Source organism: Ranitomeya variabilis, chromosome 5 (assembly GCF_051348905.1).
Source record: "Ranitomeya variabilis isolate aRanVar5 chromosome 5, aRanVar5.hap1, whole genome shotgun sequence".
Classification (NCBI taxonomy): Eukaryota; Metazoa; Chordata; class Amphibia; order Anura; family Dendrobatidae; genus Ranitomeya; species Ranitomeya variabilis.
This window is the reverse complement of record NC_135236.1, coordinates 521,410,030-521,437,649: the sequence shown is the minus strand read 5'-3', so window position 1 is coordinate 521,437,649 and position 27,620 is coordinate 521,410,030.

Sequence of the window (27,620 nt, the reverse complement as noted above, 5' to 3'; positions counted from 1 at the left end):
CAAAAAAAAAAATTGTTTCCAAAATTGTGCTAATGTAAAGTAGACATGTGGGAAATGTTATTTATTAACTATTTTTTGTGACATATCTCTCGGATTTAAGGGCATAAAAATACAAACTTTGAAAATTGCAAAATTTTAAAAATTTTCGCCATATTTCCATTTTTTTCATAAATAATCGCAAGTAATATCGAAGAAATGTTACCACTAACTTGAAGTACAATATGTCACTAAAAAACAATCTCAGAATCAGTGGGATCCGATAAAGCGTTCCAGAGTTATAACCTCTTAAAGTGACACTGGTCAGAATTGTAAAAATTGGCTCGGTCATTAAGTACCAAATTGGCTCTGTCACTAAGGGGTTAAATAACTAAAAATTGGCATGTGCATATGTATTCAACCGCTTTTATTATGAAGCCCCTAACAATTTCTTGTGCAAGCAATTAACTTCATAAGTTACATATTTAGTGAAAGGAAGTTCATCTGTGTGTAATCTAACTGTCACATGGGCTGCCAATATATACACACCTTTTCTGAAAGGCCACAGAGGCTGCAACACCATTAAGCAAGAGGCACAACTAACCAAACAACACCATGAAGACAAGGAGATCTCCAAAAAAGTCAGTTACAAAGTAGTTGATAAATACAAGTGAGGGTTGGATTTATCCCTATCTCTGTTGATTTCTCTAAGCACCAACAAATCCATTATCATTAAATGGAAAGAACATGGTACCACAACAAACCTGCCAAGAGAGGGTCATCCACCAAAACTCTCACCTGGGTAGTGAGGGCAATAATCAGAGAGGCAGCAAAGAGACCACAGGTAACCCTGAAAGAGACGCAGAGTTCCCAAGCAGAGACTGGAGTATCTGTCCATATAACCACAATAAGTCATACATTCCATAAAAATGGCCTTTATGGAAGAGTGGGCAGAAAAAACCTTCACTTACACACAAAAATTGTAAGGCTCATTTTGAGTTTTGCCAAAAGACATGTGGGAGACTTCCCAAATGTATGGATGAAGGTGTCGTGATAAGATGAGACCAAAATTGAACTTTTTGGCCACCAAGGTAAAAGCTAATTCTGGCATCAAACCAACACAGCTCATTACTCCAAGAACACCATCCCCACAGTGAAACATGGTGGTGGCAGCATCATGTTGGGGGGATTTTTTTCATAAAGTGGCTATAGGTGGAGGAGCATGTAACTTGACCAGTACATGAGCCTCCTCCAATCGAACAGCAGCTATTACATGTAAAGTGTTTTTTTTTACTGTATGAGGCTGGTAGGCTGATCTGGTCACATGCTCCTCCATCTGCAGGCATTTTATGGGCCAGAAAGCTGTGCTGTCTGTGAGAAAGGCTGTAATAATAATAGCAGTACATGAACCCGTAATACCTATGTGATGTTAAATGTACATAAAATTATGTTCCCAGTGGATCTTTAAAATAAAGAGAGGTCCTGGGTTCAAATCCCAGCAAAGGTAACATCTGCAAGGATTATGTAGGTTCTCAGTATGTTTGTGTGGGTTTCTTCTGGGTGCTCTGGTTTCTTCCCACACTCCAAAGACATACTAAAAGGGATTTAGATTGTGAGCTCCAGTGGGGAAAATAATGATGATATTTGTAAAGCATTGTGGAATTAATGGTGCTATATATGCAAGTAAAATAAATACATAAATGAGCCAATCACTATAAGTAAGCTGTTTGTTCTGTTACCTTGTACCTTGGCATTTTATTGCTAGTTATCTCAACTGGCAATGATCTCAGCAAACTCCTGCGTCCCGTTGGTCACTCTAGGCCGCAAGTAAGCCCTGGAGCATGCACAGTGAACTCCAGGATATGTTCGCGACCAAAAGACTTGAGAAGGAGTGAACACTGATGCAGGACTGTCTCGGCCCTTTAGAGAATTTATACTCACCTCTCTGATGGCTTCATCGATCTGTAGCTCCTCCTCGGGGGGTGGAGCATCATCTCTCTGCTCAGTGCATAAATTTGTTGGGACTCAAACAAACATCTACATGCTCACAAGCTGTTGCTTTATCTAGGAGCCACAGTTCACTATGATATAGATAGTAGAAATTTGTAATCTTGACCTCTATTGCAGACAATGAACCCGGAAGCAGGTTATACATGTCCATAGAGATACATTGTGTATAACAAAGTATTTCCTTGTTCCCTGCATTCTGACGTGGAGAAAAATATTTTTTTTGTTCCAATAAAAGGAGTAAAAATAATAAGAAGCAATTACCAAATCGTCAAAAGTGTAAAAAATGGCGTTATTAATATTTTTACTGTATTAAACCCATACAAATTGGAATTAAAATGTTTATGCTGCTTTTTTTGCTGCACGTTTTCTGCAGGTGTCTGCACAAAATGATGCAATAAAAATCTGCACTAGTTATTATGTTTTTGTTTTGTCTCTTTTATGCGTTTTCACCCTTATATGATGCAATTTGGGGGCAGATATGAAGCAGAGATTGTAACTCTTTTTTAATAGTACGGAAAAGCTTTGATTCTACGCTTAAGAAGGCAACAGCGTTTTTTTTTTTTTTTCAGAAGAAGCCTATAGAGAAAAAATGCACCAAAACCTCAGAGTTCAGCAGCATCTTTAGACTCACGGAGGGCAGAGAGTTCATGGAATTATGAGTCGCCCAGGCGGGCAAGGGGTACTCGGTACTGGACCCTCTGGTTCACAGGGGGATGTCACGGTGGCTGACCCGGTCCGTGGCCCTGGGACATCCATATAAAAGGGAAAGGTCTTTAAAGGGATAGAGTTTATGTTTGTGACTCCACCTGTGGTATTCAGTCAGGGCAGGGGTGGGATTCAGCCGGTACGACCCGGTACGGGGCAGCCGTTTACTAAAATTTCTATCTGCCAGCGTTCCGGTAATTGAAAATGCCCCCCCACCCCCGTCGCCGCTTATGCCTCCTGCTCCCTGTCTCATACTCACCTCACCTGCTCCAGCGGTGCCGGCTGGTCTGCTCTCAGCGACTGCACGACTGCAGCTCGCCCTGTGTGAGCGGTCACATGGTGCCGCCTCATTAAGGTGATGAATATTCATGAATATTCATCATCTTAAATGACCGTTACCACCTGACCGCGGCGCTCACACAGGACGAGGAGGACGGTGCAGTGCTGCGCAGGGACAGAGCGAGGTGGAGGATTCCGTTCCTCTGCTACGCGGTGTGTGAGCCTGTGAGGTGACTCAGGTGAGTATGAATCATTCCAGCCAGGGAGGACGGGGGAGCCGGCGGGGAGGAGGAGGTCCGCGGTGGACGGCCAGGACGGGGAGCCATGCCCATGAATGATACAAGATGGGACTGGGAGCGTCGGGGAGCCGGCGATGAGCCACGCATGGGGGGGGGGGGCAGCGGGATGAATCATGAATCATTCCAGGCAGCCAGGGAGGATGAAGGGAGCCGGCGGCGAGCATGTAGGAGGTCCGTGGTGGACGGGGAGCCATGATACAAGATGGGACTGGGGAGCCGGCGATGAGCCACGCATACGGCCCGGGGGGGGGAGATGAGCCATGCATACGCCGGGGGGGGGAGATGAGCCAGTGCGTGGCTCATCCCCCCCCCCTGTATGCGTGGCTCATCTCCCCCTCCTGTATGCATAGGTGGGTCAGGCACTGGCTCATCTCCCATCCCCCCCCTGTATGCGTGGCCCACGCATACGGGGGGGGGATGGGAGATGAGCCAGTGCCTGAGCCACCCATGCATACAGGGAGGGGGAAATGAGCCACACATACGGGGGGGGGATGAGTTACCTATGCATATAGGGAGGGGGAGATGAGCCATGCATACATGATGGGAGGGGGGGGCCATTATACAGTATGCATGGAGCATCATATGTGGCCTTTATACAGTATGGAGCATTAAGGGAGACAAACTGCTTCCAAAAATATGAATCGTGCCACTGGGCGTGGCTTATTAGTATGGGCTGGGTTATTGAAAATGTGCGTGGCCAAAATTCCGCCCGCCGCGACTTAGAGGACCTGTTGTTAAAAATTTGAATCCCACCCCTGAGTCAGGGTGACCAACGCTGCTTTAAGGGGTCCGCTGGGGTGATGTTATGGCAGCTAGAGGTGAAGTATGTCCCCAGGGCTTCCCAGTGTGTAGATGGTAAGATGGTGAGAGGCGCAGTGAAGAACGAGGACACACTTCCTTTTTGGAAGTGCATCTGAACAGCAAGGTGGATTGCTGTTGAGGGGAGATAGAGAGAAAAAAAAAAAATCTATAAATCTTCAGCACAGCGAGTGTGAGCGAGCTGAGTGTGACCTGAGCGTAAGTGTGAACGGCGGTAAGTGTGTGACTTGTGATTCAGTGACTTTGGAATCAGGGAGTTTCCAAGGGAGGAATTGCTTCTGTTTTTTTTTTTTTTAAATTAATACTTTGTATTTATTTTTAATTAGCGTTTCTGTGTGGTGCAATCCCCAATAGGAAATGTGCTCCACTATTGTTAATGCCATCCAGTGCACATCTTGCCACATGTATGCAGTCCTTGACCAGCTGGTCGAGGGTGCATACTGCTGTGCGAGATGTGAGCACGTTGTGCATTTGGAATCACAGATTTTGGATCTAAATGTGCAGCTGGCAACACTGAGATCCATAGACAATATGGAGAGGAGTCTTCTGCTCACAGAGCAGACGCTCAATGGGATAGATGAGGAGGGGGGTGGTAGGATGGAGCTGCAGGACAGTGTGGCAGTTAGCTGGGTGACAGACAGAAGGCGGGGTAGAGGGAAGAGTGCCAGGGAGGCTAGTCCTGATCTGGCACACCCCAATAAGTTTGCTAAGTTGGCAGATGAGGGGGGTGCCAGTACAGGGGTAGCACTGCTGCAGCCAGGCATGTCCTCTGAAAGCCGGAGGAGTGACTGCTACAGTAAGAAGGAAATAGGAGAGCAGGGCAGGCCAGACAGGTGCTGGTAGTGGGGGACTCAATTATTAGGGGAACAGATAGGGCAATCTGTCACAAAGACAGGGATCGTCGGACGGTGTGCTGCCTACCTGGCGCTCGAGTCCGACACATCGCTGATCGGGTGGACAGATTACTGGGAGGGGCTGGTGAGGACCCAGCGGTCATGGTGCACATTGGCACAAATGACAAAGTTAGAGGTAGGTGGAAGGTCCTTAAAGATGATTTCAGGGAATTAGGCTGCAAGCTGAAAGCAAGGACCTCCAACGTGGTATTTTCCGAAATACTGCCGGTACCACGTGCCACGCCAGAGAGGCAACGGGAGATTAGGGAGGTTAATAAGTGGCTCAAGAAATGGTGTAGGAAGGAGGGGTTTGGGTTCCTGCAGAACTGGGCCAACTTCTCAGTTGGCTACAGGCTCTACGCTAGGGACGGGCTGCACCTCAATGGGGAAGGGGGGCAGCTGTGCTGGGGGAGAAAATGGTTAGAAGGTTGGAGGAGTGTTTAAACTAGGGATTGGGGGGGAGGGTATTCATTTTATAGGAGGGGAAGATAGTGCAGATAGAGACCTGGGCACAAATAAGGAAGTTGGGGGTGGCGGTGGCATGGGGGGTGGGGTAAGAACAGTTAATAATTTAAGAAATAATAGAGGTACAGAGAGGAACATCAAGTGCATGTATACTAATGCCAGAAGCCTCGCCAACAAAATGGATGAATTAGAATTAATGTTGTTGGAGCATAATTATGATATGGTGGGGATATCTGAGACGTGGCTGGATGAGAGCCGTGGCTGGATGAGAGCCATGACTGGGCTGTTAACTTGCAGGGCTATAGCCTGTTCAGAAATGACCGTACAGATAAGCGAGGGGGAGGGGTGTGTCTATATGTAAAATCTTCCTTAAAACCCATCCTGCGTGATAATATAGGTGAATTTAATGAAAATGTAGAGTCCCTGTGGGTGGAGATAAGGGGAGGGGGAAAAAATAATAAATTACTGATAGGGGTTTGTTATAAATCTCCAAAAATAATGGAAGCAATGGAGAATATCCTCGTAAATAGTGTTGAGCGATACCTTCCGATATCGGAAAGTATCGGTATCGGAAAGTATCGGCCGATACCGTCAAAGTATCGGATCTAATCCGATACCGATACCCGATCCCAATGCAAGTCAATGGGACGAAAATATCGGAATTAAAATAAACCCTTTCTTTCCTTGTAGGTTAATTCTACATGAAGGAAAACAACTAAGAATAATGTAGGATGTATTGGGGGAGGTGGCGGAGACATTAAAGGCACAGAGGTTTAGCCCAAACAAATAGAATAGCAGGTTTTTTTGTTTTTTTTTATGACGGTCGGCGTTAGAAAGATTTTGACTATTTTTTTTTTTTAATTTTGTCAGATATTGATGTTTCACTACTTCCACGTCCTTCACCTTCTTTTTTACTTCTCCCACACTTTCTTCTTCATTATCCTCATCATCAGCTTCTTTGACATCAACTATCTTCACCTTATTCATCTTATTCTACCTCTAATTTTTTTTTTTACATTGTTCATATTCTTTTTATTTAACTATTATCTTTTTCATATTCAACTTCTTCATCATATTCTTATTTGTGACAGGCATTCCTGTAGTTGTTATCTATAAAAGTTTGAAGATTACACCTTCCGTTCTGCCTGTCACAAAAGAGTTACATTTGTCCGCGTTCAGTTTGGCCTGCAGCATCAGGCTTTATCCAGGGGCACCACGAGGAGGAACGGACTCACCCCCATACACTGCTTAGTCTTCTTCTGCTTATAATTTAGATAATATCTTTTGCTCTGATATTTAGTCTTATGCTTAATGTTCTTCTGCTCTTTGTTCTGCAGCCTCTTGTTCTTCTGCTTCTCGGTCTCCCATGTCGTCGTCGTCTCCAGGGTCGTCGTCTCCGGGGTCATCGTCATCGGGGTCGTCGTCATCGGGGTCGTCTTCAGGGTCATCGTCTCCAGGGTCGTCGTCATCTCGGTGGTTGTCGTCTCTGGTGTCGTCATCATCTTAGGGGTGGTCTTCAGGGTCATCGTCTTTAGGGTCTTGAACTTGGAAATGTAGCAGAAGGTACAAGAAGGTTGAGAAAATGCCGAGAAACAGCTGATGGAACTGGAACTCGGATGGCTACCCGAAGGTCCAAGAGCCAATGGAACTACCGTGGACCAGCTGACGTTACTGGAACCCGGTTACTAAGCAGGAGGTACCCGTGCCTGAAAGCACTACCAAGGACCACCTGATGTTGGTGGAACTCGGATACCCAGAGGGAGGCACCTAAGCCAAAGGCTCTGCCCGGAACCAGCTGACGGTACTGGAACCAGGATGGGGAGCAGAAGGTACAAGAGCAAAAGACACTGCCGAGAACCAGCTGACGGTACTGGAACCCGGATGGGTAGCCGAAGGTCCAAGAGCCAATGGAACTACCGAGGACCAGCTGACGTTACTGGAACCCGGTTACTAAGCAGGAGGTACCCATGCCTGAAAGCACTACCAAGGACCACCTGACGTTGGTGGAACTCGGATACCCAGAGGGAGGCACCTAAGCCAAAGGCTCTGCCCGGAACCAGCTGACGGTACTGGAACCAGGATGGGGAGCAGAAGGTACAAGAGCAAAAGACACTGCCGAGAACCAGCTGACGGTACTGGAACCCGGATGGGTAGCCGAAGGTCCAAGAGCCAATGGAACTACCGAGGACCAGCTGACGTTACTGGAACCCGGTTACTAAGCAGGAGGTACCCATGCCTGAAAGCACTACCAAGGACCACCTGACGTTGGTGGAACTCGGATACCCAGAGGGAGGCACCTAAGCCAAAGGCTCTGCCCGGAACCAGCTGACGGTACTGGAACCAGGATGGGGACCTATTCAAGCTTGTCTTCCTAGAGCCCCAACTGGCGGTGTTAGAGCCCAGGGTCAGCAGAAGGAGGAGCAGGGGGAGGGGAGTGTAGGCCGAAGCCTGCACTGGCGGCAGCTTTGGGTCTGTTGTGCCTGCGTGGCGGTCGCAGGACACGTTGCCGGCTACACAGCAGGGGAACAGCTGGCGGTGCTGAACCCCACTGACACATTGGCGAGGTGTTTGGCTCTGTGCAGCCAGCACTTCCGGACAGCAACTAGCGGTGTTGGAGCCCGGGCTCTGCCGGTGGAGCAGAGTGTAGGCCGAAGCCTAATTGAACCGATTTCAAAGGTAACCTTTAACCCCCCCTCAGGGGTTACAAACTAGAAGAGCCACAGCTTATGCAGCAGTAGTGCCGCACAAGTCAAAGGTTGCTCTTTTAATTTTTCTCCTTGCACACGCCGAATGAAACACGTATAACATTTAGCCCTTTATACAGTCAAACTGTGTTGGAGGCGTGAGTTCCCTTCGTAATGAGACGCAGCACAGCTGACAAAAATGCCACCTTGGTGCTTTGCGCGGCCTCCTGAGCTTCTTTATTTGCTGCACAGGAGTCTGCGCTGTCGTGTTATCCCTTGGCCTTGCGCTGTTAGCGCTGCCCGTCCTCTGACAACATTTGATGTCGGCCGGTGCGGTTCGCGATGACCATGAATCCCAGCCCCGCAGTGTCTTAACATTGTTAAAACACTGCGGGGCTGGGATTCATGGCCTGGCGCAGTACATATGTTCGCCTCTCGCTTGGGTTCTTACACCCGCTTCAGACTATGCGGCGTCAGCTGATCCCTTATCGCATGCCACGGCCATGAAGCCGCACAGTCCGAAGAAGGCGGAAGGAGATGAGGGATAGGCGAAGAAATGCACCGTTCATGCCCGTCAATCACACCCTCGCAGTCAAAATAAATAAGACACCGAGGGGCGTTGTGTGGGGCAAGGCGGCGGCAGAGGCGCAGCCAGCCAAACAATAAGGCCAGAAGACGGGCAGCGCTACCAAGGAGCTTGTTGCGTGTCAATACAAAGGAAAATCACACCTGAGGGGCGTTTTAATGGTCACAGAGGACTCATTTTAGATGTGTTCAGTTCAACATGGGCAAGGAGAATAAGTTTCTGAGCCACCTTGCACACATGCAGCATTACTGTCGTACAAGGTGGCTGTAAAACGTAGAAACACCTGGGGGAGGGGGGACAGGTTCCCTTCAATTTCAGTTCTTGTGTCTGCGTGGCTGTTGTAGGACACGTTGCTGGCTGCACAGCAGGGGAATAGCTGGCGGTGCTGAACCCCACTGACACATTGGCTGGTGTTTTTCTCTGTGCAGCTAGCACATCTGGGCCCCAACTGGCGGTGTTAGAGCCCAGGGTCAGCAGGAAAAGGAGAGGGAGCAGAGTGTAGGCCGAAGCCTGCACTGAAGCAAGTTGAAAGGGAACCTTTAACCCCCCCCCCCAGGCATTTGTAGCTGAAAGAGCCATCGTGTACAGCAGTAATGCTGGAAAAGGTAAACTTAGCTCTTTTAATTATGGTCCTTGCACATGCTGAACCTAACACTTATGAAAAGTGTCCCCTCCTACCGTGATACCATCCGGTAGGTGGAACTTTCCTTTGTGATGTGACGCAGCACAGCCGTCATTCTTACCCCCTTGTCGCCGTGCGCCGCCTCCTCAGCGTTGTTTGAATCAGTCCCGGAGCCTGCGCTGTTAGGTTAGCCCTTGGCCATGCACACATTTTGCGCTGCCCGTCTTCTGACATCATTTGGTGTCAGACTGGCTGCGCCTGTGCGGCTGCACTGGCCGAGATCCCGCCTCGCAGTGTCGTCTAATGTAATCCCACCGTGGGCCTGGGATCCGTGGCCATGCGCAGTGCATATCCTCAACTCTCACTCCCCTCCCTACGGCTTCTTCAGACTGTGCGGCCTCACGGCCGTGGCATGCTATTAGGGATCAGCTGACACCGCACAGTCTGAAGAAGCCGTAGGGAGATGAGTGAGAGGTGGAGGTTCAGATATGCACTGCGCATGTCCATGGATCTCAGACCCCCAGTGGGATTAAATCAGAAGACACTACGAGGCGGGATCTCGTCCAGCGCGGCCGCACAGGCTCAGCCAGCCTGACACCAAATGATGTCAGAAGACGGGCAGCGCAAAATGTGTGCATGGCCAAGGGCTAACCTAACAGCGCAGGCTCCGGGACTGATTCAAACAACGCTGAGGAGGTGGCGCACGGCGCCAAGGGGGTAAGAATGACGGCTGTGCTGCGTCACATCACAAAGGAAAGTTCCACCTACCGGACGGTATCACGGTAGGAGGGGACACTTTTCATAAGTGTTAGGTTCAGCATGTGCAAGGAGCACCACGAAAAGAGGAACTTTTTCCCTTTGCATCATTACTGCTGCACAAGGTGGCTCCTTCAGTAACAAACGACTGGGGGGGGGGACAGGTTCCCTTAAATTTAACTTGTTGTGCCTGCGTGGCGGTCGCAGTACATGTTGCCGTATACACAGCAGGGGAACAGCTGGCGGTGCTGAACCCCACTAACACATTGGCGAGGTGTTTGGCTCTGTGCGTACAGCACTTCTGGACAGCAACTAGCGGTGTTGGAGCCCAGGGACAGGAGGAGGAGGAGGAGGTGAAGGAGATAGGAGGGATTGCCACACACACAGCAGGGGAACAGCTGACGGTACTGTACCCCAATAACAGAGGAGGGACTGTCGGGACTGTGCGTACAGCACTACCAGGCAACAACTAGCGGTGTTGGAGCCCAGGGACAGGAGGGGGAGGTGGAGGAGATAGGAGGGATTGCCACACACACAGCAGGGGAACAGCTGACGTTACTGAACCCCAATAACAGAGGAGGGACTGTCGGGACTGTGCGTACAGCACTACCAGGCAACAACTAGCGGTGTTGGAGCCCAGGGACAGGAGGGGGAGGTGGAGGAGATAGGAGGGATTGCCACACACACAGCAGGGGAACAGCTGACGTTACTGAACCCCAATAACAGAGGAGGGACTGTCGGGACTGTGCATACAGCACTACCAGGCAACAACTAGCGGTGTTGGAGCCCAGGGACAGGAGGGGGAGGTGGAGGAGATAGGAGGGATTGCCACACACACATCAGGGGAACAGCTGACGTTACTGAACCCCAATAACAGAGGAGGGACTGTCGGGACTGTGCGTACAGCACTACCAGGCAACAACTAGCGGTGTTGGAGCCCAGGGACAGGAGGAGGAGGAGGTGGAGGAGATAGGAGGGATTGCCACACACACATCAGAGGAACAGCTGACGTTACTGAACCCCAATAACAGAGGAGGGACTGTCGGGACTGTGCATACAGCACTTCTGGACGGCAACTAGCGGTGTTGGAGCCCAGGGACAGGAGGGGGAGGTGGAGGAGATAGGAGGGATTGCCACACACACAGCAGGGGAACAGCTGACGTTACTGTACCCCAATAACAGAGGAGCGACTGTTGACTGTGCGTACAGCACTACCAGGCAACAACTAGCGGTGTTGGAGCCCAGGGACAGCAGGAGAAGCAGAGGAACACAATGTAGGCCGAAGCCTGATTGGAGAAAGGGAACCTTTAACCCCCCCCCCCAAGGCGTTTGTAGCTGAAAGAGCCACCTTGTGCAGCAGTAATGCTGCACAAGGAAAAGGTAGCTATTTTTGTTTAGCTCCTTGCACACGCAGAACTTAACACACTTATAAAATGTGTCCACTGATACCGTAAAACCGTCCCGGAGGTGGGACTTTCCTTCGTAATATGCCGCAGCACAGCTGTCATTCCTACCCCCTTGGCGCCGTGCCCCGGCTCCTCAGCGTTGTTTAAATCTGTCCCGGAGCCTGCGCTGTTATGTTATCCCTTGGCCAGGCACACTTAGCGCTGCCAATCTTCTGACATCATTTGGTGTCAGGCTGGCTTCGCCTGTGCGGCCGCACTGGCAGAGAGCCCGCCGCGCAGTGTCGTCTAATGTAATCCCACCGCGGGCCTGGGATCCGTGTCCATGCGCAGTGCATATCCTCGTCTCTCACTCCCCTCCCTACGGCTTCTTCAGACTGTGCGGCCTCACGGCCGTGGCATGCTATTAGGGATCAGCTGACGGCGCACAGTCTGAAGAAGGCGTAGGGAGATGAGTGAGAGGCGGAGGTTCAGATATGCACTGCGCATGTCCACGGATCTCAGGCCCCCAGTGGGATGAAATCAGAAGACAATGCGAGGCGGGCTCTCGGCCAGCGCAGCCGCACAGGCGCAGCCAGCCTGACACCAAATGATGTCAGAAGGTGGGCAGCGCTAAGTGTGCCTGGCCAAGGGATAACATAACAGCGCAGGCTCCGGGACAGATTTAAACAACGCTGAGGAGCCGGGGCACGGCGCCAAGGGGGTAGGAATGACAGCTGTGCTGCGGCATATTACGAAGGAAAGTCCCACCTCCGGGACGGTTTTACGGTATCAGTGGACACATTTTATAAGTGTGTTAAGTTCTGCGTGTGCAAGGAGCTAAACAAAAATAGCTACCTTTTCCTTGTGCAGCATTACTGCTGCACAAGGTGGCTCTTTCAGTAACAAACGCCTTGGGGGGGGGACAGGTTCCCTTACATTTCAGTTGTTGTGTCTGCGTGGCGGTCGCAGGACACATTGCCGGCTACACAGCTGGGGATCAGCTGACGTTACTGAAACCCAATAACACTGGGTCGTATGTTTTGACTGTGCAGACGGCACTTCTGAGCCTCAACTGGCGGTGTTGGAGCCCAGGAATTTAAGTTCAGGTGGTAGAAAGATGAACACAACAGGAGACCTGGATAACGTAGACAGTCACCTAATTATTTAATCAGGAAGAGGAGTGGCAAATTCCTGCGAGATCCAGGCCTTGTTCATTTTCAGGAAAGTAAGCCGGTCAACGTTATCGGAGGATAGTCGCATGCGACGGTCAGTTAGTACACCACCTGCAGCACTAAAGACGCGTTCCGATAATACACTAGCCGCAGGGCAAGCCAGCACCTCCAATGCATACTGGCTTAGCTCTGGCCATGTATCCAGCTTTGAGACCCAAAACTTGAAAGGGGAAGAGCCGTCTGGGAGTACAGCAAGAGGGCAAGACATGTAGTCTGCCACCATCTGACGGAACCGTTGCCTCCTGCTGACTGGAGCCGTCTGTGATGGTGTTGACTTTTGTGGCGGGCACAGAAAACTGTGCCACAGTTGGGCCATACTGCTCTTGCCTTGGGCAGAGGCACTGCTTCTGCTCCCTCTTTGTGCAGAGCCTCCACCACTGCCTGGACGCACTGAGCTGCTTTGTAATGCACTAGCAGCACTTCTCTCACTTGGAATGGAGAAGATGATGGAATTCACCAGTGTGTCTTGGTACTCCCGCATTTTTCGCTCCCGGTTCAACGGTGTGATGAGGCTTTCTACGTTGTCCCGGTAGCGAGGATCGAGGAGGGTGAACACCCAATATTCAGACATGTTGAGAATGTGGGCGATGCGGCGGTCGTTTCTCAGGCACTGCAGCATGTAATCCACCATGTGCTGCAGACTGCCAACTGCCCAAGAAACGCTGTCCCCTGCTGGAGGTGTGATCTCTGCCCGCTCGTCATCACCCCACCCTCACTGTACACACTGAGTACTGGACAATTCTGTAACTCCCTCCTCTGGACGGATGTCTTCCTCCTCCATTGACTCCTCCTCATCCTCCTCACAAACTGTCCCCTGCCTATGCGTTTGTGAGGAACCACGTGGCGCTGACTGTCCAGAAGATGATGGAAATGGTGAATCCTCATCCTCCACCTCTTCCACAACATCATCCCTTAGCGCTTGCAGTGATTTTTCAAGCAGGCAGATAAGGGGGACAGTCATGCTGACTAGTGCATCATCTGCACTCGCCATCCGCGTGGAATAATCAAAGGGACGCAAAACCTGGCAGACGTCATTCATAGTGGCCCACTCTGTGGTTGTGAAGTCTGAACGGCGCTGAGTGCGACTTCTTTGCGCCTGATGCAGCTGGTACTCCATTACAGCTTGCTGCTGCTCACACAACCGCTCCAACATATGTAACGTGGAATTCCACCTGGTAGGTAGGTCACATATGATGCGATGTTCCGGCAGGCGGTGTCGGCACTGCAGAGCCGCAATGCGTGCTTTTGCCGTGGTGGAACGCCGCAAGTGAGCACACTCTAGGCGGACCTTGTGCAGCAGTGCATCAAGATCCGGATAGTCCCTCAAAAAACTCTGTACGACCAAATTGAGCACATGTGCCAGACAAGGGATGTGAGTGAGGTTGCCGAGGCCCAGAGCTGCCACCAGATTTCGGCCATTATCACACAATACCATGCCTGGCTGGAGATTCGCTGGCACAAACCACACATCGCTCTCCTGCTTTATGGCATTCCAGAGCTCCTGCGCTGTGTGGCTTCGATTCCCCAAAGAAATTAATTTCAAGACGGCCTGTTGACGTTTGGCCATGGCTGTGCTCATGTCGGTCGTAACAGGTAAACGTTCATCACGGGTCCATGTGGAGGTGGACTGTGACGGCTCCTGCAGCGATGATTCTGAGGAACTGGTGTAAGAGGAGGAGTCAATGCGTACAGAATGGATTCCTGCAATCCTTGGAGTGGGCAGGACACGTCCTGCGCCACTCGCACGGTCTGTACCCGGCTCAACGACATTAACCCAATGGGCAGTGAGGGAAAGGTATCGCCCCTGTCCATGTTGACTGGTCCACGCATCGGTGGTGAGGTGGACCTTGCTACTGACGGCGTTCAGTAGCGCGCGTTTTATGTGTCCCTCCACATGCTTGTGCAGGGCAGGGACGGCTTGCCTGCTGAAATAAAAGCGGCTGGGCACATTGTACTGTGGGACTGCCAATGACATCAAGTCACGGAAGCTGTCAGTCTCCACCAGCCTGAATGACAGCATTTCCAGTGACAGAAGTTTGGCAATGCCTGCAGTCAGAGCCTGTGCTCGCGGGTGGTTTGCCGAGAAAGGCCGCCTTTTCTCCCATGCCTGTACTACCGATGGCTGTACACTGGGCTGGGAGTGTGTGGATGACTGGGAAAGTAGTGCTGCGGGTGGAATTACAGCGGGTCTCTGGACAACAGGGCCAGAGGTTCTTCCACGGCGATCCTGGGAGGAAGCCGAACCAGCTGCGTGTGAGCTGGAGGAAGAAGCAACACGAGCTGAAGAGGTGGTAGCTGCCGCTGTTGGTTGGCCTAGCTCTTCAGTGTGTTTTGCTAACAACGCCGCGTGCCTGTTGCGCACATGTTTCCACATGTTGGAGGTATTGAGGCTGCTGACATTTTGACCTCTTTTGACTTTCTGGTGACACACCTTGCATTTGACATAGCAAATGTCATCTGCAACTGTGTCAAAAAAGGCCCAGGCACTGCAAGTCTTGGGAGCGCCCTTTTTGGCTTTTGGAAGAGACATGCTCCTAACGGGTGCCAAAGCAGAGGCTGCAGGATCCGCAGTCTTCCCCCTCCCTCTCCCTCTTTGGGCCGTACGGGGAATCTCTTCCTCAGAGCTGCTCCCACCACCTTCCTGTCCCTCACGCCAAGATGGGTCAAGGACCTCATCATCTACACTACCCTCTGCCCCCAACTGCTCCTCCTGGGTAGTCTCAGCAGCAGAGCACGCACCAGTAAGTGGCACCTGAGTGTCATCATCAGCGGATGCGGCCTGCGATGTGGTGACCGGAGGCACTGGCCCACCTGCCTCTTCAGACTCAGAGAGAAAAAGCTGTTGGGCATCACTGCACCCTGCCTCTTCTTCCATTTCTCCAATGCTGCTTGGCTGGCCCCCTGTTTCCGAGCCAAGAGATTCAGAGAACAGAAGTAGAGACGGCTCCTGTCCTGGGCTCTCTGTCTGCCTGGGCAATTTGGCAGGTGGTGAAGAGACAGATGGCTGCTCTCCAGTGCTCTGTGTCTGAGAGGATGTGGCACTAATTGAAGTTGATGCATTAGCTGCCATCCATCCGACAACGGCTTCAATTTGGTCTTCACGCAGCAGCGGTGTATGGCACTCTGCGACAAAGCTACGCATGAATGACTGTTCCCTGGTGAAAGTGGGTGCTGATGAGTCACCGGTGCCTGCAGCAGGCACAGAATCCCCACGTCCCCTCCCTGCTCCGCGCCCACGCCCACGTGCCTTACTCACTACCTTCTTCATTTTGGTTGACTGATAAAGATAAGCAGAAAAGTACTAACGGCTTTGTGTGCTTATTCCTGAACAACTCCTAACAGGTGTAAGAAACACTAATTTTCTAAAGTGTGGACTAGACTTTAATATGAGCTAATGTGGCCTACACAAATGTAAAGTGGTGTCACTGGTGTGTTTGGTGAACTTTATTATTTTTTTTTGGGGGGGGGGCTGAACTGACAACAGAGAGAGCTGCAGTCACACGGAGACCGTGCAGACAGCCGTAAACGGCGCTGCAAGGCCCAAAAACCCTCCTCTACATTATCCTATGTAGTGTTTTTCCACAAATTAGCTGGAGACGGGTGGAAAGACACTAATAGGATTTTTTTGAAAAATTAGCAGCAGACTACACTACTTAAAAGAAAAGGAAAATTGATTTTACGGTATGACGCAGTGAAGAACCCTGGGCTGGAGACAACCAGGCTATGGCTGCTCACAGACTACAGGGCGAGCTGCAGTCACACGGAGACCGTGCAGACAGCCGTAAACGGCGCTGCAAGGCCCAAAAACCCTCCTCTACGTTATCCTATGTAGTGTTTTTCCACAAATTAGCTGGGAGACGGGTGGAAAGACACTAATAGGATTTTTTTGAAAAAATTAGCAGCAGACTACACTACTTAAAAGAAAAGGAAAATTGATTTTACGGTATGACGCAGTGAAGAACCCTGGGCTGGAGACAACCAGGCTATGGCTGCTCACAGACTACAGGGCGAGCTGCAGTCACACGGAGACCGTGCAGACAGCCGTAAACAGCGCTGCAAGGCCCAAAAACCCTCCTCTACGTTATCCTATGTAGTGTTTTTCCACAAATTAGCTGGAGACGGGTGGAAAGACACTAATAGGATTTTATTGATAAAATTAGCAGCAGACTACACTACTTGAAAAAAAAAAAAAAAAAGAACAGTATGAGGCAATGAACCACCCTCCCTGAACTGAATACAACCAGCTATGGATAGCCTATGTGGCTGCACTCAGACTAGAGAGTGGGCTGCACTCACACACACACACACACAGACCTTGCAGATCGCTGTGAAAACAGCGCTGCAAGGCAAAAGCAAGGTGAATAGTAGGTGAACACAGCGGTTGCTAAATTAGCCTTGGAAAAGCACAAAGAAGCAAATCGCTATCTCTAAACTGGCCCTCAGTCAGCAAACAGCGTCCTGTCACTAACTGAATTCACAGCAGAGTGATCGCAAAATGGCGCCAGCGACTTTTAAACTGCATCATGACATCATTTCAGCAGCCAATCACAGCCTTGCCAGTAGTTTCATGCCCTCCATGCTGAACAGGATGTGCCCACACTTGGAATCAGTCTCATTGGCTGATTTCGTGCAGTTTGAATCTGGGAACTTCCGATTCCGGTATCCGATACGCGGCAAGTATCGGAATCCCGGTATCGGAATTCCGATACCGCAAGTATCGGCCGATACCCGATACTTGCGGTATCGGAATGCTCAACACTACTCGTAAAGCAAATAGATGAAGCTGCGACTCAAGGAGAAGTCATTATTATGGGGGACTTCAACTACCCTGAAATAGATTGGGGAACAGAAACCTGCAGTTCCAGCAAAGGTAATCGGTTTTTGACAACTATGAGAGACAATTACCTTTCACAACTGGTTCAGGACCCAACAAGGAGGGGGGCACTGCTAGACCTAATATTAACCAACAGGCCAGACCGCATATCAAATATAAGGGTTGGGGGTCACTTGGGGAATAGTGATCACAAAATAATAAGTTTTCATGTAACCTTTAATAAGATGGGTAGTAGAGGGGTTACAAGGACACTAAATTTCAGGAGGGCAAATTTCCAACGGATGAGAGAGGATCTTGGTGCAATTAACTGGGACGATATCCTGAGACATAAAAGTACACAAAGAAAATGGGAGACGTTTATTAGCATCCTGGATAGGACCTGTGCACAATATATACCGTATGGGAATAAACATACTAGAAATAGGAGGAAACCAATATGGCTAAATAGAGCTGTTAGGGGCGCAATAAGGGACAAAAAGAAAGCATTTAGAGAATTAAAGGAAGTAGGTAGTGATGAGGCATTAAATAAATACAGAAAATTAAATAAATTCTGTAAAAAGCAAATCAAGGCAGCAAAGATTGAGACAGAGAGACTCATTGCCAGAGAGAGTAAAAATAATCCCAAAATATTCTTTAACTATATAAATAGTAAGAAACTAAAAAATGACAGTGTTGGCCCCCTTAAAAATAGTCTGGGTGAAATGGTGGATGAGGATGAGGAAAAAGCCAATATGCTAAATGACTTTTTTTCATCAGTATTTACAAAAGAAAATCCCATGGCAGACAAAATGACTAGTGATAAAAATTCCCCATTAAATGTCACCTGCTTAACCCAGCAGGAAGTACAGCGGCGTCTAAAAATCACTAAAATTGACAAATCTCTGGGCCCGGATGGGATACACCCCCGAGTACTGCAGGAACTAAGTACAGTCATTGATAGACCATTATTTTTAATCTTTAAAGAGTCCATAATAACAGGGTCTGTACCACAGGACTGGCGTATAGCAAATGTGGAGCCAATATTCAAAAAAGGGGCAAAAACTGAACTCGGTAATTATAGGCCAGTAAGTTTAACCTCTACTGTGGGTAAAATCCTGGAGGGCATTCTAAGGGATGCTATACTGGAGTATCTGAAGAGGAATAACCTCATGACCCAGTATCAGCACGGGTTTACTAGGGACCGTTCATGTCAGACTAATTTGATCAGCTTCTATGAAGAGGTAAGTTCCGGACTGGACCAAGGGAACCCAGTGGACATAGTATATATGGACTTTTCCAAAGCTTTTGATACGGTGCCACACAAAAGGTTGTTACATAAAATGAGAGTAATGGGGATAGGGGAAAATATGTGTAAGTGGGTTGAGAGCTGGCTCAGGGATAGGAGACAAATGGTGGTTATTAATGGAGCACACTCGGACTGGGTCGCGGTTAGCAGTGGGGTACCACAGGGGTCAGTATTGGGCCCTCTTCTTTTTAACATATTTATTAATGACCTTGTAGGGGGCATTCAGAGTAGAATTTCAATATTTGCAGATGACACTAAACTCTGTAGGGTAATCAATACAGGGGAGGACAATTTTATATTACAGGATGATTTATGTAAACTAGAAGCTTGGGCTGATAAATGGCAAATGAGCTTTAATGGGGATAAATGTAAGGTCATGCACTTGGGTAGAAGTAATAAGATGTATAACTATGTGCTTAATTCTAAAACTCTGGGCAAAACCATCAATGAAAAAGACCTGGGTGTATGGGTGGATGACAGACTCATATTCAGTGGCCAGTGTCAGGCAGCTGCTACAAAGGCAAATAAAATAATGGGATGTATTAAAAGAGGCATAGATGCTCATGAGGAGAACATAATTTTACCTCTATACAAATCACTAGTTCGACCACACTTAGAACACTGTGCACAGTTCTGGTCTCCGGTGTATAAGAAAGACATAGCTGAACTGGAGCGGGTGCAGAGAAGAGCGACCAAGGTTATTAGAGGACTGGGGGGTCTGCAATACCAAGATAGGTTATTATACTTTGGGCTATTTAGTTTGGAAAAACGAAGACTAAGGGGGGATCCTATTTTAATGTATAAATATATGAGGGGACAGTACAAAGACCTTTCTGATGATCTTTTTAATCATAGACCTGAGACAGGGACAAGGGGGCATCCTCTACGTCTGGAGGAAAGAAGGTTTAAGCATAATAACAGACGCGGATTCTTTACTGTAAGAGCAGTGAGACTATGGAACTCTCTGCCGTATGATGTTGTAATGAGTGATTTGTTACTTAAATTTAAGAGGGGACTGGATGCCTTTCTTGAAAAGTATAATGTTACAGGGTATATACACTAGATTCCTTGATAGGGCGTTGATCCAGGGAACTAGTCTGATTGCCGTATGTGGAGTCGGGAAGGAATTTTTTTCCCCATGGTGGAGTTACTCTTTGCCACATGGGTTTTTTTTGCCTTCCTCTGGATCAACATGTTAGGGCATGTTAGGTTAGGCTATGGGTTGAACTAGATGGACTTAAAGTCTTCCTTCAACCTCAATAACTATGTAACTATGTAACTAAGGTTGCAGTCTCTTTACCTTTACTGTAGACTTCAGCATCCACAGTCCAGAGCACCAGATCACTGGGCAGGTAGAGTCCAGCTAGTTTGGAGGCAAGTCTAGAGTCCCCTTGTCCAGGTGGAAATCAGTAGCCTTCCCTTGTGCTGCAGTGGTGTAGTCCCTTACTGCCTATGGCTTCACATAAGGGTCTCACAGATGTGTTGTTCTTCTTTCTCTCTGTCCCCCATATAGGATAGGACAAAACCCATATGACTAGTGACTTGAGCCTGTTTATAGGGTCTCTTAGATGACCCGGCTCTGTGGGGTGTCACCGTGCCTCCTGGGTATAGGTTGGACAGGTAACGTGGAATTAGCTGTCCTGCCGGTCTCTGAAATAAGGCATAGAGGTCTTTACTCCCTCGGTGTTCTGGCTACCGGGCATTTGCGCCTCAGAAGGAGACAGCTTGAGCAGGGCTGGTCCCCTTCTAGTATCCTCTCCTCTGCTTTGACTTCCTTCACGCTCGCTGCAATACAGTTCTGTCTTACAATGTCTCTTTCTGGGAGCTGCAGCTCTGTCCTCCTCAGACTCTGGCCTGGAACTAACAGAACTCCTGTCTGGAGCTCTGTCAGGAACTGAACTGACTTTCCCTACAGACTACCAGTTATATATATATGGGGAGGGACCTAATAAATAGGAGCAGAAGCTCCCCCTGGTGGTCTTGAGTGTAAAATGTGTTGCATGTTTCTGATACTTGGATGCAGTTATCCTTCTTTGCCTCCAAACGTAGCATCACTCTCCCCGGGAGGAAAGCAACACTACTGCGATGACCAGGACCCTGGGGCGCCGCAATTACATCCTCTTTGGTTGGAAATTTAGTCCATGTTCAGTGTAAATGCTGCACATTTTCTGCTTTTTTTTTTTGCACAAAATTCTGCTATGTTTAACTGTTCAAGGTAAGTGGATGTGACTTCATGAAAACTGCACCCGCTGTGTTCTAAACATGACACTGAACTGTGTGGTTTTTGGTGCTTTTTTTTCCTCACTTGTCTTCTATGTGGAGCCTAAAAAAACTCATGTAAAAAACTGCAGTAACTTTTTTACAGTGCAAAATTAAAGCTTTTTTGTACTATAAAAAACACATTAAAAATGCGGCTTCACATCTGCCCCATGTGCATCAAATAAGGGGGAGAAGATTGTTATTGTATTGTATGGTGCAGACACCAACAGAAAACAAAAAACAGTATTTCTGCAACGTGTGAATACCGCCTTACAGACATAAAAAAGCCAGTTGTCACAAAGTAAAGCTACATAAAGATGAGAAAGTTGTGGCAGCTCAGACTGTGAATTAATGAACAAAAAATAAGTCCACAGGTCCCAACTTTCCCTGATACAGTGAACAGTCCCAGATATGGCTCTACGTCCTGCAGTCTCGGCGTCTGCTGAGTTTCCCTCACTATCACCGCACCTCTAAAGTCTCCCCCTGCAAAGGTTGGTATGAAATTCTAAATGGGCGTGGACTGAGGTGTGACCAGGTGCATGGCCAAAATTTTCCTTGGCGATCTGCGTGCACCTCCTGATCTGTCTCTCTTTCTGCTCTTGAAAAGTTGAGAGGTATTGGAAAGCAGTTAGGGAGCAGTGGCATCAACCGGAGAGATTAGTGGCTGGCAAAAGGTTAAAAGAAAAATATATATATACTCACCTCACCACTTACAAATCTGGCCAGGATCTCGGGCAGGGGAGCATAGAAAAGCAATCTATAAGTCTCTGACAGGAGGAAAGCCAGAGAGAGAAGCCAGAGAGCAGTAAGTGCAGGCCAAGCCCCCTGCACCTGCATCTCATTAGCATAAAAATTCACTAATGGTTTTCTATAAAACAGAGACATGGACATATAAAACAAAGGTACGGATGTAAGTAACATTACAGGGACTTCACATGATGATGATAGCTTGGGGTATAAAACATGCTGACAGGCTCCCTTTAAATGCATCTTTGTTTCCCTGTAGGTTATTCCTGATTGGTCAACAAACAATTCCCAAGATGTATTCCTTATTCCCAGGACTTATCTTAATTTCAGATGCTACATGTACAACCTCACATGATTGACAGAGATCAATGTGGAAAAGAGGTTTACAGTTAATTGTAGAGCCAAATCATATAGTTTACTGGGGATTGCTAGGTTGGTGGCTTACCAGCCGAGGAGGCTTTTTTGTGACCAATATATTTTAAAAGAAGCCTGCAAAGCCCTGCCTCCAGCCACCAAAGATCTAAAAGATGCCAATCAAAGCTTTCCAAGGGTGTTTTGAAACACATCTCTCCTATGCTGCTGCATTTGATGATCCAGTTGGCATTTGGGACATACAATAAACATCCTGAACCTGTTATATACCAAAATGCTGTCAGCAGGTGGCAACATCATCTGTAGAGAGAAATAAACTTTACTAGATATACTGTAGTTCTTTCAGTTTACACAGATTTCACCCCACTACACAAGGTTAGAGTATAGGTGGACAGCTATGCTCAGGACTATTAGTGTTAGGGGTGGTCCTATTCAATCAGTATATTTCAGAGCTCCTGTGTGTGGCATTAGCTTAAAATCGCAAAGTACCACAGTTTAGAAGAAGCAGAAAATTGTGTAGTGTCTTCTACTCTTTGTTGTCCTATTTTGATGATCAATCACACCATAGTTTACAGCATTGGTGCTTTAAAGAGTAACTATAATGTCAAGAAAATTTTCAAGTAAGCTGTCCTCTGTGTTTATATGAGGAATAACATGATTTCTGGCCATTGTATGACTTGTATCCTGCATTTCTACCAGTTTTCATCTGTGTAGGTGAAGGAAGGGCCAGGGGGTGTTAGAGTGATAGTCATGGCCGACAGTAATCCGTGTGTGGCTCTCTGGCCCCTTCCCCATAAAAGTTCACATTTCTCTGCTGCGTTATCTCTGTGTTGGCTCTCTGCATCATCTGGACTTGCCCAGTACAGGAATGGTGGGGCTGACTGATCTTTCCGGAAGTAGTCCCAGTTGCGGCCTATCTTCTGGTGCAGGCTCCCATGGTCGTGAAGGCTTTAGACTTTCGACTGACAACCCCGGTCTTGATGGGCATCCAGGCTCTGACTCCACGGGCTCCCGACGTTGTTTGCTTTGCCCCACTGGGCTCTGTCGCTTGCCTCTATCCGGATGGCGCAAGACCTCAGGCGACTGCCAAGGTCCTCCAGCTTCAGGTAAGGGCAGTGTACCCCAGTCTTCGCTGCTCCACAACACGGACCGGGCCAGACCTCTCTCCTGTCACCACTGCCACTCTAGGCGGCTTAGTCCTCCAAAGCCACATAAGTGATGCATTACTGCTGGTGCCAGATTGTCTAGTGATACCGCACAGCCGAACTTGTCTCTCTCTTCTGTGTCCCACCCATTCCAGGGTGGGGTCGCTTCTTGTTGCTCCTCCCATTTTCTTTCAAATAATCTCAGTAGGCGTGGGGCTAGGGGTCTTCGGCGCATCCTACAGAGGCGTCGCTTGAAGGATCCTCATGCCACTTCAGCATGGGTATGCCCACGAAAGGTGCAGGTGCAGCAGCAACCTCCTTTCTTGGCGCCATTATTCTACACCCCAGCCGCCTTCTTTGTCGCATCAGTAGTAGTCATTTCCAGTGTTTTTGTCACCTCCAGGGCATCCGTTCCTTCCGGAGTTTCTTCTTTAGTCACATCAATCACAGTTCTCTCTTTCTTCTCTGCATTGGCTTCACCGCCATATGGGGCAGTGAGATCCTGCCGACTATGCCAAGTGAAGGAAGGGTCAAGGGATGCTAGAGTGATAGTCATGGCCAACAGTAATCCTTGTATGGCTCCCTGGCCCCTTTCCCATAAAAGTTCACCTCTGTGCTGGCTTTCTGCACCATCTAGACTTGCCCGGTACGTTGATGGTTTCCTCACAGACGGCTCCAGAATAAAAGAGACACACTCCGGGCTAACTTCAACGACAACCTCTTTGCTCAGCACAGCTTGATCAATTACAGGCACTTCGGGTAATGCATACAACACATTCTTCTCAGTCCCTGCTCTCTCCTTTTCTTCTCTATATTCAGTCCTGGGTCGGAATGCTTCTTTCAGTCCCACAGAATCTATTCCATCCAGAATTCTTGCCTCACATGGGGGGGAGTCCTATACCGTTTTGTCCCGATTCTAAGTACTGCCGTCCAGGCAAAGATCTGCCACATCTCGTGTGTAGTGACCATGCTGACCTGTCTTCTTTTTCCTTGCAACTGTTCTATGCTGGGCCCCTTCTTAAACATTGTGGGGCACAGCGACTTCTGGCCAGGCAACCCTGTGAGCTGCATGGGCGCTCAGGCCCTGACTCCAACTGACTAAACCAGGAAGCTACACTATACTTATTTCCACTCGTGCCCCTCCTATTCTAACTATACCAAACACTATATCTGTTATCTATGATGCCTCCATCTAGTGGCCAACTTGGGGTACTACTCCCCCTAACACTATATGGGCCTGAAGCACTTACTTTCCCTAACCGACATGTGTGTGCAATACATGTGAACATTTAACCAATCAGACTTATAGAGTAGTACGTATTAAGTCGTAACAACATCTTGTACATGGTGACAAAACACTTTATGTGTACCAGTGCCATCATGTAAGAACACATTAATAATAAACATTGCACACATTTAAAGGGGTTGGGGAGAAGAAGGAACAACATCTATTCACATCCCCTACATAAGCTCTTTATTTACAATTGAATCTGAGTTGGTGAGAGAGGATTAGCTGCTGTGATCTTCCCAATACAAAGCACAGCACACAAAAAGACATTCCTGCTCTGCATCCAATTTTTTAGCCCACAGAGAGAGGCAGAAGCAGCACTGAAGATATGATACTAAATTACTGATCTTTCTGGATGTGAGTCAGCTCAGGGTGAGGTAAAAGGCTTGTTAGAAAGATTACCTCTATCTTTCTATTTATCCCTCTGCCTGTTTCCTTTCCCTGCTCCACATTTCTCTTTCCCACTTCTGTCTGCAAAGTGTATAATGGACTATGCCCTATCAGGCCAAGTTGAGATGGTTTTTCAGAGTGGATAAAAAGTTTAGGAGGTGGGGTGGGGAGAAATTACTGAAATGTCGTAAAGGAAGCTGTTTTCTCTGATAAGAAATAATGCAATGGGTTTTTTCTATTCTCCTGTCATACTGATTTAAGCAAAGTTTGTTTTAAAGGGAACCTGTCACTCCCCCAGGCGTTTTTAACTAAAAGAGCCACCCTGTGCAGCAGTAATGCTGTATTCTGACAAGGTGGCTCTTTTAGTTCTGGGTGCTGTAACTGCCGAAATAATCAGTTTTGTAATTTGTCCTAAATACCTTGTCTTCAGTCAAGGAGGCAGGCTTTTCCCCCCTGCTGCAGACACCACACAGCCGTCACTCACATCCTCTTGGCGCCGGGCGCCGCCTCCTCACCGCTGTTTTGAAATGAGCCGGCGCCTGCGCTCTTTTCTCCTGCCTTGGGCAGGCGCAGTGAGCGCTGCCTGTCTGTCCTCATATGCAGTCTAGCTGACTGCACCTGTGCGGCCGCCCTGCCTGTGAATCCCCGTCCCGCAGTGTCTTCTGATTTATTCTCACTGTGAGGCTGGGATTCACAGGCAGGGCGGCCGCACAGGCGCAGTCAGCTAGACTGCATATGAGCACAGAGGATGGGCAGTGTTCACTGCGCCTGCCCAAGGCAGGAGAAAAGAGTGCAGGCACCGGATCATTTCAAAACAGCGGCGAGGAGGCGGCACCCGGCGCCAAGAAGATTTGAGTGACGGCTGTGTGGCGTCTGCAGCAGGGGTGAAAGGCCTGCCTCCTTGACTGAAGAAAAGGTATTTAGGACAAATTACAAAACTGATTATTTCGGCAGTTACAGCACCCAGAACTAAAAGAGCCACCTTGTCAGAATGCAGCATTACTGCTGCACAAGGTGGCTCTTTTAGTTAAAAACGCCTGGGGGGGGTGACAGGTTCCCTTTAAGTACAGTTCAATTATAAACATAATGTATCTCCTGTATTCTCCATAGTGCATATGTCTTCCCACTGCCTCCTAGGCTGTCCAGAAAAAAACAGTTTGAGCTAGTGTCGTCTGGCTGTAATGCAGCTTTGACTGCTTGCATAATTGCATCAAAATCAGATTTCTGAGCTTCATTAAGCATAGGTTTCAATTGCTCAGCCTCCTGCTTTATTACAGCAGTTGGTCCAGTATTTCATCTGGAACATTTACTGGAGTTGGCAATCAGTAGTCAGCACAGGACTTTTTATAGCTTAAGAGCACTTCATTAATATCACGAAGAGCCAGTTGCTCAGCATTTTCTGGAGTATACCGCTTGGTGTAATCCTCCATAAATTCGGTTTTATATTTTTGCCATAATGCCAATGGTTTAGCTGGTTCCCCATATACACAAATTATAGCAAATAATTCACAAAGTTGGTAGGGCATTTGGAAAGCGATTGCATAGTTTTCCCATTGGGAATCGTCTTCCAAAAGATGAAGATCAATGAACGCATTTTTATACGTGTCATGTACAACTCCATTGACAGTCCTTAAGTCAGCATGAGACTTTGCTCCTCTTACGTGAAGTAAAAGGAGTCTTAGGTATTACAGCTCACCATTTGTTAAAGAGACTGTATACATTTGGGCAATTGTTTTCCCAAATGGAGCCCGTCGTTTTTTCCATCCTTCTGGCACAGCTTTTCTATCCCAGACATAGTGTTCAGGGATTTCACTGTACAAATACTGACGGGCGGAAGCGTCAACTCTGTTTAGCTCAAAATAAGTAACCACAAAAACCTTTCTGACATATTTTAGTCAGAAGAAAGGGCTATAGTTAGCCCATATAATGAGAAAAGTATACCCACTCAAAACAACATGCTATAGTTGGAGAAATGAGAGTTATACTAGGTATATATAAAGTAGAAAAAATTCAGGATTTATTGAAAATTCACATAATATATACTACACATTTACACACATAAAATAAGGTGGTACATGTGCAGAGAAAACACACTGGGGTAACCATAACCCTCCAACAACCCTAGTCCCTTAGAGCCTATCAATCCATCTATAAAGTGCATGTGTATAGCGCTAAGGCACAGGTAAGTAGGTATGCTACCAAGTAAAGCCCTATATAGCCCCGGAATGGGGCAATAGTCGTTACATAAGGGGTTGGCAGACACTTACCACTGACAGAGGTTGGAGGGTCCTGAGCCGGGTGTAAAAAAGAAGCCCCCCGACGCGCGTTTCGCGTCCCTAATCGACCGCTTTCTCAAGGGAGTACCTAATCGCTTGCCAGTAGGACCTTTTAAGGTCAAAGAGTGTGTCACCTGTCAGGTTTGGGCCAATCAGAGTGGTTAAAGACCGGCGCATGCGCATCGCTTACCACAGGTCCTGGAAGTGCACCGGAGCATCGCGCACTACTGCGCACGCGCGGGGACCAAAAGAATCCCCAGGCATGCGAGCAGGGCAAAAGGACGCGCCGATGCATAGCAGGGATCCCGGGCCA